This window comes from Asparagus officinalis, chromosome 7 (genome assembly GCF_001876935.1).
Source record: "Asparagus officinalis chromosome 7, Aspof.V1, whole genome shotgun sequence".
NCBI classification, from domain to species: Eukaryota; Viridiplantae; Streptophyta; class Magnoliopsida; order Asparagales; family Asparagaceae; genus Asparagus; species Asparagus officinalis.
This window is the reverse complement of record NC_033800.1, coordinates 11,051,228-11,068,109: the sequence shown is the minus strand read 5'-3', so window position 1 is coordinate 11,068,109 and position 16,882 is coordinate 11,051,228. Positions and strand designations below refer to the sequence as shown.

At 39.9% G+C, this 16,882-nt stretch overlaps 1 long non-coding RNA gene across 1 annotated transcript; it reads left to right on the top strand.

Annotated features, from left to right (window-relative positions):
* On the top strand, positions 9,500-12,127 carry LOC109850475. Its single transcript, XR_002249448.1, has 3 exons — positions 9,500-9,592; positions 11,111-11,227; positions 11,915-12,127. It is a non-coding gene; the product is annotated as an uncharacterized LOC109850475 (long non-coding RNA).

Below are 16,882 nucleotides of genomic sequence, written 5' to 3'. Positions count from 1 at the left end.
TGCAAGCAGCTTGTTTTCATAATGTTACAGTTCATTGCATGTCAATATTTTATTTCAGTCCTAAATATTGATTTGTTTGCAGCTTGTAAAAATAATGGGGTTCTTAGTATACATGGGAAATGTATGTTTCATTATGCATTTATACATGCACTTGAAGATAGATGCCTTTTCAGATTATCCATTTTTCCTATTTGACCATGCATGTATCACAATGGAACAATCATGCTCCGACCAATAGCTTTTGTGCTTGCTAAGACCCTTGTCCGTTATCAGATTTAACTTGCTGTTTCAAATGCTTTATTCCCAGATCCATGACTTGTAGCTTCAAATGCTTTATTCCCAGATGCGCCAGTAGCTAGAGATTTATCTGAAATTGCAAGACATGGACTAAAGTTTACTCTACATTGTGTATGATATGAGACTGTCTATTTGCAAAGAGGATAAGATTTACATAGAATTTTTAACTTTCGGTAAATGAAATTTATGCATTTATCACTTCTTTTGCCATTCTTTACAACAAATTGTCTATTTTTTCATTTTTGATGAGGTAACTATTTATAAATTTTCAATAAGGGCGAAAGTGGTATTTTTTAAAAAATAATGAGATTAATCTCCTTAACCCCTCTTCATTTGCCAAACACAAAATACTTAACCCATTGTCTTAACTATCGTATCCAAACGGGTTTAGAATTTATTTAACCCTTCATGATGGGTTAACTAAGTTAACCCTTCTCTTTAATCTCTCCTCCTTATCCCTTTGCCAAACGCTGCCTAATTGACTAAAGGTTTGAGGATTAATTGGCCAATCCTAAAATTTCGTCATTATTGAAATGAAGGTTTTGTTACTGCTATCATTACTGTCTTGCGACTGTCATCGCTTGTTGATGAAGCATCGTTGCGCCTCATCTCAAGCATCATGCAAGATATCTTCTACCAGTTGACGTTTCCCCTCCCTTGGTCCTCCTCTTTATTTTCTATGGTTTTTTGTTCTCTATTCTTTCTGCCACGGTTGCCTTTTGGCCATGTTTGGATTAGGGACTAGTTTTATCTCCGGTTGCCTTATGGTCATCCTCTTTCTTTTCTATGGTTTTTTGTCATCTATTCTTTCTATCCCGGTCGCCTTATGACCCATGTTTGGACTAGGGACTTGTTTTATATCCGGACTAATTTAACTCACTATAGTCCCGGGGTATAATAATCCTGGTGACTATAGTGAGTTGAATTTTTTTTAATTTGTTTGGCTCAATTTGTTATTAGCATCTCTAATATATATGTCATGTTTAGAAACTTGTCATTATAAAGGATATATGATAAGGCCGTAACTATAATGTTGAAAATGCCCTTATGCACACTGATCAAGTCTGAGCGAATTTTGACAAAGTCTCAAAGTATTTTGGATGGTAAGGCCCAAGTAAGTTTTGACTTCTTCATTGAGATACTAAAAAATACAAACCAAAATCCATCAAAGCACGAATGACAAATTTAGTTTGGATTGAAGTCGCGATGATAACATGTCATATATAGACACCAAAGGAAAATTAAGATGAAAGAATGACATTGAATGGAATTTATATGCTAAAAAGAAATAATCACTGAATGGAATTAATATGCTAAAAAGAAATAAGCATTGAATGGAATTTATATGCTAAAAGTAAATTATAATAATGGTTATATCTACATGATGAATGAAACCTGTTGTGAGTTTGATTTGATTTTGTCATCTGTAGTTGACCGCGACATAGTAAAGAAATAATTAGAGATGAAAATCTGATTAGTGAAATTAAAGGATAATAGGGTACTTCGATATTTAAACCTGTTGAGTTATTTAAATAGTAATTAGTCAATGTTATAAGGACCTATTTGTAAGAGTGCACTTTTATAAAAGGGGTATCTCTCTATGAGAGAGAGATTAACCCTAATTTTAACCCCAAACTTCTACATGGTATCAGAGCTGAGTGGCGGCTCCTCTACCTTTTCCTTTCACGCAGTGGAGGCTGAAGAATTGAAGAGGAGAAGAAGGCGGCTCCTCCACTTCTAAGATCTCCAGCTCCCTGAGGTCCGGTCGGCGACGCTCGTCTTCGGGCAGCGTCGGTGGCCGCGCTAGAATGAGGAGGCGAGAAGAAGGTCCTTGAAGAAGACGACGGCTGCTCGGTGAACCGCTCGGAGACAAACTCGGAGAAGGCTACTTCAGGTGAAACCGCTCGAGAACGAACTCGGAGAAGGCTGCTCGGTGAACCGCTTCGAAGATGACGGCTAAAGAATGAAGGCGACAGATCGGGGTTAGGCCCGCTTTGGATCCCTTCTGATGTCGAGGCTTTGGATTCTCTGAGCTGCCCCGTTGAAGGGAAAGAACTAGGGTTTTACATGAAGAAGCGCCAGAGGAAGAAGGGCAAGGGTGGTGCTGGAACCGCCTAAGTATAACCTCTTATTGTGCAATTTTTCTTTATAGAGAGAAAATTTCGGGTGGTAATCTTCTGTTTGGGGTTTCTTTTGTTGCTGAAAGAGAGGGGAATCCTTTGATCAAAAAAGAAAGAGAGGGGAATCAACTGTTGGCTTTTGGATTGTTATGTTTGGGTTTCTTTTGTTGCTGAGAGAGAGAGGAATCAACTGTTGGTATAGAATCAGCTTAAAAGATGGGGTTTGTGATTAAGTAGTTTGATTAAAAGATCTATTTGGTTCTTAATTTGTAATAGCTTTTGTGATTAAGTAGTTTGATTAAAAGATCTATTTGGTTCTTAATTTGTAATAGCTTATTTAGGTTCCCTCGACAAGTCAGTCCTAGAACTGATGAGAGAAATAGCTTATTTAGGTTCCCTCGACAAGTCAGTCCTAGAACTGATGAGAGAAGAGCTGATATCTCACTTGGTTGAGATATCTTGCTTTTGGTTCTTGTTTCCTTGGTGAAACAGGAATTATTATTGATCTATCTCTCTTGTTGTGCTGTCGGAGTGCTGCCGGATTTTTTCGTTGCGCACCACAAGAATACAAGTTGGATCGATGACGAAGACTGAAAAAATCCGATGGAGGAGATCATCAAGAAGTTGAATAACCTGAGGGTATTCCAGATCGAGAAGGATATCGGCGCTATAGTCCAGGGAGAGAGGACTGTACAGGAGTACGCCACAGAGTTAGAGAGCTTGTGGCTCGATCACGATCACTTCTCGCCCCTAGCGAACTGCAAGGACCCGGAGTGCAAGGAGCGCGAGGCCTCTTTGCAGAAGAGGACCATGTTGTTTCTCCGAGGTTTGGCTCCAGCGTATGAGCAGAGGACGGCATTGTTACTAGCCCAGACGAAGATCCCACCACTGGAGAAGGCAGTCTCGGCCATGATACAGGAGGAGAGCCGTATCAGGCTACAGTCTGGGATAGGTGGACTTACAGGGGAGAAGTATGCACTGGTGGTATCCAACCCGGATAACACTAGATTCAAAGGGGAGACTAGGCAGTGCTTCAACTGCGGAGAGGTAGGGCATCTGAAACAGATGTGCCCTAAGCCACCCAGAGAAAGGAACTGGGGTGAACGTGGTCAGACTGGTGGCCGTGCAGGTCGAGGAGGCAGGGGGCGTGTAGGCCAAGGAGTTGCTCACCTAGCTGTGGCAGATGAGTCTCAGACTACTGTTGGGATGACTGGAGCTGAAATAACAGAGCTGGAGGAACTACGTCTGTTCAAGCTTCAGGCTGAGAGTTCGAAGGGCAAGGGACAAGTCACCCAGGATCTGGCTACCACTACATGCTTTGGTAACTTTATTGGTTACGCTCATGCGAACAAAGGTACACAGGTTCAGGCACTTGCATCCACTAAAACTCATGTTGATTGGATCATAGACTTAGGTGCATCTAGGCATGTCACAGGAACATCTAGTGAGTTTGCATTATATTATCCGAGTAAGCATATGCATCCTGAGACAGTTCAGACTGCTGATGGGACATCCCAACCCATCAGGGGTACTGGCTCGGTCCATTGCACTTCATCTGTTACCTTGTCATCAGTATTGCATGTTCCTTCGTTTCCAGTTAACTTACTCTCAGTTAGCTCTCTCATTGATCAATTAAATTGCACCGTGTTATTTGATCGAGATTTGTGTGTCTTTCAAGAGAAGGAAACGGGGAGGAGGATTGGGACTGGTAGCAGACGTGATGGTCTTTGGTATTTGGACAGGGAGACAGCAATGATTACTGCTGCTGTTAGCGGAGGGCCAGAGGCAGAAGCGATGCTTCAACATTGCCGGTTAGGGCATTTATCTTTTGAGAGTTTAAATAGATTAGAACCTGAGTTAATGAAGAAAGTGGATAGAAAAGAGTTATTTTGTAATGCCTGTGAACTTGGAAAACATACTCGTTCTACTTATAGAATGATTGGTCTTCGAAGTTGTGAACCATTTGCACTTGTCCATTCTGATGTTTGGGGACCATGTCCTACTACCTCTATCAGTGGTTTTAGATGGTTTGTTACTTTCATTGATTGTTATTCACGTATGGTCTGGATATACATGATGAAACAGAAATCTGAGGTTTATAAATGTTTTCAAAACTTCTTGGCCTATATGAAGACACAGTTTGGAATGCAAGTGAAGATTCTCCGAACAGATAATGGGACTGAGTATGTTAACAAGGAGTTTGCCGCTTTCATCTCTAGTCAGGGAATCCTTCATCAAACTACTTGTCCAGACACCCCTGCTCAGAATAGGGTAGCTGAACGTAAGAACAGGCATCTACTGGAAGTGGCTCGCTCATTGATGTTGACAATGAATGTGCCTAAGTTTTTATGGAGTGAGGCTGTTATGACAGCAGCTTATTTGATCAACAGGATGCCATCAAGAGTATTAGGGATGAAGACACCATGTGAGATGCTTTTGGGCTCGAATGTTTTTGTTGTTCCACCAAGAGTGTTTGGATGCACATGTTATGTGAGAGATCACAGATTGATGGTGAGTAAACTGGATCCGCAAGCAGTTAAATGTATCTTTGTTGGCTACTCATCAAGTCAAAAAGGATACAAGTGTTGGTGTCCCACTGAAAAAAGATTGTTTGTTAGTATGGATGTGACTTTTCGGGAATTTGAACATTTTTATGGGAAGAAGACGGAGTTGAGTTCTTTGTTTGGAGATGACTCGACTAACGCTAGTAGAGAGGGGGAGAATGAGAATGAGAATGAGAATGAGAATGAGAATGACGTCGTGGTTGGGATGATTCCATGTCCTCTTGAGCCACCGAGCAGTGATGGTACACCGCCGAGTAGTGGTGGCGACTCAGGAGGTGACAGTCAAGGTTAGGGGGAGCTGAGAGTATACACGAGGAGACAGAAACAGCAACATGAGCCGCCTCCTGTGCCTATGCCAGTGCCCACAAATGTTGATGTCCCAAGCCCCTCCTCTCCAGTGACTTCTCCACCTGAACTGATAGGTAACGAGTTCTTCCCTGATACTTCTAATACTCCCGTCTTACCTCGTAGAACCTCCAGAGTTAATGCTGGAAAACCTCCAGCTAAGTTTGGTAGTTGGGATACTGACATTGCGAATTATATTTCATATGCATCCATTCCACCTGCATATAAGTCATTCATTGAATCATTGCATTCAGTGTCTGTACCTAACAACTGGCATGTCGCTAAGCAAGACCCTAGGTGGTTGAGTGCCATGCAAGAGGAACTTCGGGCTTTGAAGAAGAATGATACATGGGAGCTGGTACCTCTGCCAGCTGGGAAGCGTGCTGTTGGATGTAAGTGGGTGTATACGGTTAAGCAAACTCCAGAGGGCAAGATCGACAGATACAAAGCCAGACTGGTTGCTAAAGGCTACAGTCAAACGTATGGCATTGACTATGATGAGACATTTGCTCCAGTAGCAAAGATGAGCACTGTTAGAGTGTTGGTGTCATGTGCTGCCAACTTCAATTGGCCACTGTTTTTGTCAAAAGTCGGTTTTGTCATGGAATTCATTATATCTTCGGTCGATTACAATAAATTCAAAAGAAATAGTCTTTTTATAAGACCTCTTTTACACAACAAACAGAAAATTACAACTTTTTAGAAACAAACGCAGGATCGTTGTTTGGATCGCTGCTTGCGTGGGATCTTTGCCTGTGCCGGGGGTGCGTTAGCCCGTGGACCACCAAATCACAGATTCTGATTGAATCGTGAGGGGTTTATGATTCTGACTTCGTTTATCGAAGTGAGAACTTGAAACGATATCTTATCAAGGTAAGATAGTCGTTCTTCTTGAAATCAAGTCAAAGCCTGAATATCAAGGAGTTGCTGAAGCTCGAGTACTCTGCCCTCTCTCTGCTCTGAATTGCTCTGAAGTGCTCAAAATGATCAGCCTCCTCAAAAAATCGATCTCAGAGGGTATTTATAGCCTCCAGGATGAACAGTACTTCCGAGACAGTGTTTACTGTCTCGGAGGCCGAGACAGTAAACACTGTCTCGGGAACAGTAAATACTGTTCACGCGAGACAGTAAATACTGTCTCGGGAACAGTAACTGTCTGGCAGTTTTCGTTGTAACTGTCTTCCCACATTTTACAGCTCCGTTATTTTGGCAGTTATCCACGTGATTCTCGCCCACGACATTCCCCATGTTCTTTGACAGTTAATGGAAGTGTGTGGCAGTTGTTTAAGGTGGTTTCTGACCATTTCAAAACTGTCTCGCGCGGAGAGACAGCAAAAGCTATCTCGCGCGAAGAGACAGCAAACGCTATCTCGTGCGGAGAGCTGTCTCGCGCGGAGAGACAGCAAAAGCTGTCTCGCGCGGAGAGACAGCAAACGCTGTCTCGCGCGGAGAGACAGCAAACGCTGTCTCGCACGGAGAGACAGTAAAGACTGTCTTTTCTTTGATTTTTTTTTTGGATGACTTCCTTTTGAACTGTATTTGGATATCTTTCAGCATTTTTTGACGCCTACAGCCACTACATCAACTAGATGTCAAGAATGCCTTTTTGCATGAAGATCTCCAGGAGGAGGTGTATATGGAGATTCCACCAGGCTTCGCTACTTCTCAAGTAGCTGGGAAGGTGTGCAAGTTGAAGAAGTCTTTGTATGGGTTAAAACAGTCTCCGAGAGCATGGTTTGATAGATTTAGGTTGGCAGTTTGTGGTATAGGGTACAAGCAGTGCAATGGAGATCATACTGTGTTTTACAAGCACTCCAAAACTCGTATCACTATTCTGGCGGTCTATGTTAATGATATTGTAATCACTGGAGATGATGTTGAAGAAATCCTACGGTTGAAGAAGAAATTGGGAGAGGAATTTGAAGTTAAAGATCTGGGGCAGTTGAAATACTTCCTCGGAATTGAAATTGCAAGGTCGCGAAAGGGTATAGTGCTTTCTCAGCGGAAGTATGCTCTGGATCTTCTCTTAGAGACAGGGATGTTGGGGTGTAGAGTTGCATCTACTCCTATCGAGAAAAATCATAGGATGTGTGCTGAGGGTGGTGACCCAGTGAGTAAAGAGCAATATCAAAGATTAGTTAGACGACTTATATATTTATGCCATACGAGACCTGATATTACTCATGCCGTGAGTGTGGTGAGTAGATATATGCATGATCCCAGAGAGCAGCATATGGAGGCAGTTCGCAGAATTCTTAGATATATTAAGGGAAGCCCAGGAAAGGGGTTGTGGTTCAGAAGTTCTGGACATCTGAGAATTGAAGGCTACTGTGATGCTGATTGGGCGGGTTGTATGGATGATCGTAGGTCCACTACAGGCTACTGTGTATTTGTTGGAGGCAATCTCGTATCTTGGCGTAGCAAGAAGCAAGATGTGGTGGCTAGGTCTGTAGCTGAGGCGGAGTATAGGGCTATGGCAGTTGGTCTGTGCGAGTTGATGTGGGTCAAAAACATATTATCTGAGCTGCGCTTCTTTAGAAGAGACTCTTTACAACTTTGGTGTGACAACAAATCGGCGATTAATATTGCAAACAATCCAGTTCAACATGATCGTACCAAACATGTGGAGATCGATCGGTTCTTTATCAAGGAGCAACTGAATAGAGGAGTTCTGACTTTGAGCTATGTGAAATCAGAAGAGCAGTTAGTTGATTGTTTAACAAAAGGATTAGGTTCTAGAGAGTATGATATCTTTTATAACAAGATGGGGATGATTGATATCTATCGCCCATCTTGAGGGGGAGTGTTGAGTTATTTAAATAGTAATTAGTCAATGTTGTAAGGACCTATTTGTAAGAGTGTACTTTTATAAAAGGGGTATCTCTCTATGAGAGAGAGATTAACCCTAATTTTAACCCCAAACTTCTACAAAACCCAAGTGATAAATACTTACTACAATATCACCCCCCCCCCCTCTTCCCCCTTTATTTAGTCTGAACCCCCCCCCCCCTCTTCCCCCTTTATTTAGTCTGAAGTTTCTGAACTATTTCAATTTAAAGGACTAAATAGTCCTATCTAATGCTCCCAAAGTTTTGAACCACCCACATTACTATTTTATTTTAAATGATAAAAGCTTATTAACTAAAAACAATACCCAATCCAAACATGGCCTATATGTTTCTCCTAGGCTTTTTATTTCTTGTTAATGCTTTCTATGCATTATCATGGATGATTATTCTTTGTTTGACATAAACCCTTGGAAGAAAAACACGCCAGCGAGAAAGGATAAAACACTACTTTCCCAAACCTGTAGGTTTTAAGATACCGGGATAGAGAATATACTAGTGAAGAAATCTTAACAAATTGAAACGGATCCATGATAATTATGCAGTTAACACTTCGCTCCAACCCTTCACGTCTTGACATTGTATACAAATTTCATATAATTTTGTCTTGTTGGTTTTCTTCACACTAGTAGAAAATCAAGCAAACTAGACGGAACAACCTAGACGGAATATAATTCCGTCTAGTTTGGGACAATCTAGACGGAAATATTTCCGTCTAGAATATTCCGTCTAGATTGTCTCAACCTAGACGGAAAATTCCATCTAGGTTGGCAACCTCGACGGATTGTGTCCGATATTTTGGTTTTGAGACCGGCGCCACAATTTTCCCCCTACATTTTCATTTCACCGCTCTGTAAAAAAACCCTAAAAATTTTCAGATCCCCAATTCTTCATTCAGTCGTCTCTGCATTTGATCTCCTCCTTTGCCTCTCAAACTTCCCGCAAATCTCCACGCCGACCTCGACAACCACATCTCCCGCCTGCCCTCTCTATCTCTCCTGCCCTCTCTCTCTCGCGCGGTCAAGAGGAGGCGGAGGAGGGATTCGAGCTGGTTGCGGGCCATCGAGTCTCCGACGAAGCCTAGGTGCAGGTTCCGGATGAGGCTCAAGAAGGCGAACTCTTCCCTCCCTTTCTACAGCCGAACAAAACCCTAACCAATCACAATTCGAACAACTCTGATGCCGATCCTCCTCACCGCTTCTGCAAATCTCGCCGCCATGGCGAGTGATAGAAACCCTAGCTTCTCTCTTCATTCATTTGATTCGATTTAGGTTCATTCATTTGATTCGATTTAGGCCTGATCGTTTTCTGTAACTTTTCTTTGTAGACTTTTAAGCGCAGGAATGGAGGGAGGAACAAGCACGGACGTGGACACGTCAACTTCATTCGATGCTCTTACTGCGGAAAATGCTGACCCAAGGTGAAATAGATGAGATCAAGGCCTAGATTGTTATTTCCTTTGAAATTTTTTCTAGATTGGGAGTGCTACATGCAAAGATTAGAGCTTTAGATTGTTTTCATGTTTGGATTTTGTTTTAGTTTTGATTTTTCTCTGACTTGTATCTGATAAATTGGGATTTAGTTCTGCATACGTTCCCTAATTGGCATGAAGTTCCTTGCTTATAATGAGTGATTTTTTGTTTTGACGGTTTCGGAGTTTTGGCTTGAAGCCGCAATGTTAATGTCCATCAGGTTAGGGTTTTGACTGATTACGAGCTGTGATTAGATTTTGGGCCCTTGTTATTTCCTATGGAATTAGGTCTAATAAATTAGGAGTGCTACAAGCAATAGTGTAAAGCTTAGATCATTTGTATGTTTTGTTTTAGTTGTGATGGTTCTTTGAATTGTATCTGATCAAGTAGGATTTAGTTCTGTATTCTTTTCCTTATTGGCATGAAGTTCTTATTAGTATTCCTTTTTAGATTTTTATGGTGTTCTCCTGCATCCTACATACGAATTCGGAGTTTTGATTTGAAATTTCAAGTCTTTTGTAAGGTTATGTTTTAATGTCAATCCGGTTAGTGTTTTAACTGCGTACGAGCTGTGTATTGTGTTGGCAAGCAGTAAATGGAGTTAAAATTTGGTTGATTATTATTTCATCTGAATTTCGGTCAAAATTAGGAATGTTGCATGCAATAGACTAAAACTTTGATCTTTTACATGTCCAGATTTTGTTTCGACAATTTTTTTTAATCAAGGAAGAAGTATCTTCAGGCGCCTTTCAGTTACTAGGAATGATATATTTAATTTGGATAACAAAATCTATTTATCCAATCTAAGGCATTGATCGTTAAGATGAATAATTTTAAATTTTGGTTTATATTTACTAGTTCATCAATTTTTTAGCTATAAATCATATGAAACAGACATTGTGGTTTTCTATATCAGCAATGAGAACAATGATCCATTCTATATCAGCAATCCACTAGAAAAGGATGGCTCGTACATAGAATTGGCAGGTAGTTATAAAGTTATGGCGAATACATGTAGCTTAGCAGGACAGAGCAACTGTGCTCAATGAGCATGGGCAGTTATGTGGACTGTATTCACGCTTTTTATGCAGGTCAAAGTTCTGAGTGGCAGAAAGAAAACAAGGAACTGTACAACATTGTAACATCTAGCTTTTTATGCAGGTCAAAGTTCTGAGTGGCAGAAAGAAAACAAGGAACTGTACAACATTGTAACATCTAATCTACCAGTGGTATATGCTAGTGAAGTGGCAGAAAGAAAACAAGGAACTGTACAACATTGTAACATCTAATCTACCAGTGGTATATGCTAGTGAAAACAACATGATTTATTTCATCTGTTTTCATGCATTTTATCAATTATGTGATACATCTCTTTGCTCCATTTTATTTCTTTCACTCATTATTATTAAAATGTATTGTTTTGTTTAGTAGGTTTGTTCTGATGTTTCTTTCTAAATTTCCTGTAGTCGAACGGAGAGAAGTGCTAGATGTTTGAGGATGAGGAAGGTGCAAAATATGGATCACATTCAGTTACAGAACTTCTTTATTGCCATCAGAGCATCTACCTTCAGGATTCTCTAATGGTAAGTGAGAATAACAAAAGTTGTTGAAATATGATCAACTGCTTGGCTGTTTTGTTCATAGCAATGCAACAATGTGTATGATTTATATTGATTAGGTTGATGGATATTCTAACAAATAATGTGATGGTAGAGAAATGATGATATGTAGACCAACTATTGATAATCATTTATACCCAGAATAGCGTGTTAATAATTTTTGAGCCCCAAGTCTTGTATTACATGGTTGGTGATTTATAACCACATTTCTTGTTACCTATTGATAAATATCAAGGTATATCTATCAGTTCTCCCCCATGTTCATGTGAATTCTCTTTGAAGTCTCTTAAAATTAAGGAATCATTGAGCAGACTAAGCTTGCATGACATACTGTCCTTGAACATTTGAACTGATAAAATATTTTTAGCAGCATCCAACGGGTAATGAAAATAAAATCATAGATGAATATAACATAGCTAGTAATGATCATCCTTTAACTGTTTAATTATGATTTTTTATTGGAAGTACTAGCAATATATAATATCAGGTAGAAAACTTGTGTTTAACATTGGAAGTACCATCAAAAATTTGTAAATTGTGAGAAGCTTTTGTTCTCTCCTGTTTATGCTTGCTTATGTTTTATATTCCATTGGTTTGTTCTATTGGATTTTCTGTTTCTTATTTGAATTGTTTTATCTGGTATTGATACAGGAGGAGGACATGCGTCTGGAGAATGTATACTATTATAAGATGAAGGATGCCGGTTTCTTTGATTCTGATTGGGAATAATATTGTTTTGTCTCTACTTCTCTTAACATCTGTAAATTTACCTTTCTCATGGCTTTCGCGAACTCTTTCATTGTATAAATCATTGACGTGTGAAAATTAGTTATTGTCTATGTAAATAATTTATGTTTCGCTCTAGTATTTTGGTGAATGTATTATTTGAATATAATTGTATTTGATATTGAATATAATTAGATTGTGTTTGATATGGACATGATTTGGTGTTGGATATTATAGCGCGCAACGCAGTTTCTGCAAAAAAAAAAAAAAAACTGTAGCAAGCAACCTAGAGCTTCCGTCTAGGTTGCTACTGTTGCTACAGTAGCAACCTAGACGGAATTCCGTCTAAGTTAACAACCTAGACGAAATTCCGTCTAGTTTGCAACCTAGACGGTTATCTTAATTCCGTCTAGGTTGATATCCGTCTAGATTAGTCAATATAGACGGAATTCCGTCTAGTTTGCTCCAACCTAGACGGAATCAAAATAGACTGAGCAAACTAGACGGAAATCCGTCTAAGTGAGGCAACCTAGATGGGACATGGAGCAACCTAGACGGAATTTTCCGTCTAGGTTGCTCGTTTTTCTACTAGTGGATCATGTTAAGTGTTGATTTATCTTTTTTGAGAAAATGCATGAAAAGAATTATGTGTTATGAAATCCTTTTCAAAGAAACACTTTCGATAATAATGATCATATATCATTATTGAACCATTTGCTTGATGGCAGGATACGGCTGGACAGGAGCGGTTTCATGCTTTGGGTCCTATATACTATCGTGATGCGGATGGTTTGTATTTGACTTCATATACTTCTGGTTAACATGTTCCATTTGTAAAGGATCTTCATGCATGATTTTAGTGATCATGTATAATTGAAATTTAAAACATCAATTTATGTCCCTTAATTTGTGGTTGCAGCAGCTCTTTTGGTATATGACATCATAGACAATGATAGCTTCAATCGTGTAAGAAAATAGGTTAAAGAACTACAACAAAAGGCATCAAAAGATATAATTTTTGCCATAGCTGCAAATAAAAGCGATATGGTCAGATCAAAAAGTTTGATGTTCAAGAGTCTGAAAGGTGTGATAGTTTCTAATGTATACTTTTTCTAAAATATTCTTTTTTTCAAATGGTGCTCATTATTTAGCTAGTATCTGAATGCAGCTATGCAGCAAGCATTGGCGCAAAATTTTTTGTTGCATCTGCTAAATCTGGGGAAGGAATAAAAACAGTTTTTCTTAATATTTCTACACGTGAGTTAACTTGATTATCACAATTAGTCTGATTATGGCAGAAATATGATCATTTTCTCTGGGCTAAATGACCAAATTAGTATATTTTGTTTATCTACAGTGACAGGTTGGCATATAATTTTTTTCCGGTATCACATTGGTATATTTTCTGAACTCCAACGACAAATATGCTTTAAGTTTGGCCGCATCCAATTTTTCGGCGAGATTTCTCACGTGAGTCATCACGTGCTGCATACGTGGCGCCGACGTGTCATCCAGTATGGCTGGAGCTAGCCCTAATCGAGCGCCTCAGCGACCTCTTATGCTCCATCAATCTTCTTCCTCCTCTCCACCCTCCGTCACCACAACACCCTCACTCCTCCCCCGCCCTCCCCTTCTCCTCATGCCTCCTCGTCTCCTCCCTCATCCACTACCGCCGCCTTCCCCTCCAATATTTTCACTTCTCAGAATTTTCATAGGTCGAACTTTATGAATGATGATGATGATGATGATAACATGAATTCTATTGATTTGGACGATAAGAAGGTTCTCAGAAGAAACTGTTATGCTGATAGAAGGATAAACTCGAATATGAGGTTTGATGATTCTGATGGATTAGATTCTGATGAAGAGATAGATAGACATCCTCCACCAAATCGATGTTTATAATAGATATTTATACATTCCAAGTCTTCTCCCTTTGTAACTTCTTTATTCTTACATGTTTGACGAGAACTTTAAGTGTTTCAGCTATTTGTATAAAAGGTTTGCTTGGTCCATGCAGTGTTCATGGAGTTTGCTCTATCATTACTCAGAAGACGAGGGTCTAAAACTATGGATAGAGTGTTACTAGATTCCGTGTTCAAGCATTATAAATCATATTGTTCTTCCCACATTGTAGGATTTAGTCAACAAGTTGTTTGTGTGGGCTGATTATTTTTTGATTCAGATTGTACAATCATATTATAATTTGATTTAGTTAGCATAATAATGTTAATGCCAACAAGTTGTTTGTGTATTCTCCATTTCTCCCAACATTTCAGCAAACACCTTGTGTGCATTCTCCAACCTCCCTACCCTACATAACCCCTTAATCAAAACAGTACAAGTAAACACATCAGGACAAATTCCACTCCCCACCATCTCCCTCTTCATACCAAACACAGCACGCAAATCCCTAATCCTACAATACTCATTGGTCATAGTGTTAAAACTAACCACACTCAGCCTCAACCTATTAGCACGCAAAATCCCATCAAAATTGGTTGTTGACCGAGGCCAGAGTCAGAAGGCGAGGGAGATCGATGCTACTTTGGCTGTCGTAAACGGAGGAGGAAACAGTGGTGGTGATGGAAGTGACAAGGTTGGCGAGTTGATGGACAAGATCATTAGGGAGTGACAAGACTGACTGCAACGTGGCGGCGACGGCGTGCAATCTGTTCAATGAAATGTCTGAAACAAAAAGAAAAAGAAGGAGAGAAATATTGCCATGTTGCGCCACGTATGCAGCACATGACGGCTCACGTGAGAAATCTCATCGGAAAATTGGATCCGACCAAACTTAAGGCCTATTTGTCGCCAGAGTTCAGAAAATATATCAATATGGTACCAAAAAAAATTATATGCCGACCTGTCACTATGGGTAAACAAAATATACCAGTTTGGTCATTTAGCCATTTTCTTTGATTCAATTCTCTAAATTTTTATTTATTCCATGAGAACTAGGAGATGGTTCCTTGAATACCATAATTACATTTCCAAGAAATCTAGTGCTAGATTCCTTAGATGGTCTTATGCGCTAAATTAATTAATATTCGTTATCGGATTCTTAATATATTTGATTATTGGCCATATCTGAGGAAAGGAGGTTATAATAAGCGATAGATGGTTCAGAGTATGATATCTTTTGTTAATGCAAACTGAATGTCTTCATGCTAATTTATTGTCTCTTTTTCCAGTTTAGGTGAACCTTATACCCTTTACCCACACTAGTTTTAAACCAACACTAGTGGCACTGCGGTAATGTTGTAGCACTGGTCAGTTTCATTATTAGACCACCCGCAGCAGGTGGTTTTTGGGAGAGTTTTTTGGTACAGCAGGTAGTTTTGGGATAGGGAAATGAAAAACGGAGGCAAAGAGGGGAAAATTTTCCCTACCGTTTTCTCTGCACAAATCTGACTCAAGCGGGCCCCACCATACAGCAGCTGGAATTAAAAAAGAAAGGAAAAAAAGCGTGGCCCAATCAGAGGGCAACACGCGTTCGCGTGCAGGGCTGCTGACAGCCTTGTCCTGCACGCGGACACGTGTTGCCCTCTGATTGGGCCATGCTTTTTTACCCCATCGTCAATTATTAATTGATATTTTGACAATAATTTACTCAGAATTAATTTTTTATTTTTGCACCATAATTCATAATTTTTCGAGCTCTATAAATAGAGCCTAACTTTGTATTATTTGGACACTGAGTTTTCAACACCCTATTTTCCTTCCTTTTTTTTCTGAAACTATTTTCTTCAATCTTCTTCATGGAGCCATCACAAAACTTTCCTAATTTCCCCTTCAATTACAACTTTCCTAATCAACCTCAACATCCAAATATGCAACGCCCAGAAAATAATTAAAATACCGGGATGCAACCCAATTTTCAAATGCCTTATATGATGCAACCAAATTTTAGCATGCAATACCCTTATCTTCCTTATGGGTATCAACCATCTCCTGGAAACAGCTATGTTCCTTCCCATATAATTTTCAAATGCCCTATATGATGCAACCAAATTTTGGCATGCAATACCCTTATCTTCCTTATGGGTATCAACCATCTCCTGGAAACAGCTATGTTCCTTCCCATATGAACGTTCCAAATCCAGAGTCGAGCCAGCCAACGACTCCTCGTTTCAGTAGTGGATCGACAGACATCCCAGATTTTTCCACCCAGGTATCTTTGGGAAATGTTGGTGGGGATACTCCCCATAGTTTTCTACCTCCAACCCAACAATCAGTCAAGAAAACTACTTACGATACTTGGAGCACCGAAGACAACATCCTTTTGCTAACTGGTTATTTTCACGTTAGCAATGATAGTGAATTGGGTAACAATAAAAAAGGTGACACCTTTTGGGGTAAAATTAAAGACTACGTGAATGAGAACTCCAATAGTAGGAAAAAAGGACCGTAGCTCGATGCCAGAGTCATTTCCGTGACATTAACAGAAAGATAAGCAGTTTTGTTGGCTGTTACAGTACTGCTTGTAGAGAGAGGCGTAGTGGTTGGTCTGATGAAAACTACATATCCAAGGGGAAATTGGACGGAAGTAGTTGAGATTTGTATCGAGATGTATGTTTGTGTCAAAAGTTGCCTTTTCCATTGTTTTCAAACCTGTTACACCATTTATTGATTACAAGTTCAAACTGAAAAGAGAGTTGATCTTTTTATAAGATCTTCTTACAACGAAAAATAAAGATTACAACTTTATCAAACAAAACGCAGCAGTAGTTTATCTCCCGCTGCTTTGCGTGGGATCTTTGCCTGTGCCGGGGACGCGTTAGTCCGTGGACCACCGCAGACCAAAGCCGATCGACAATATAATTACGCTCTTGTTTCACGAGGGAAACAATTACGGAAGCGACAATCACGACCAAGCGAGATTGTGGCTCT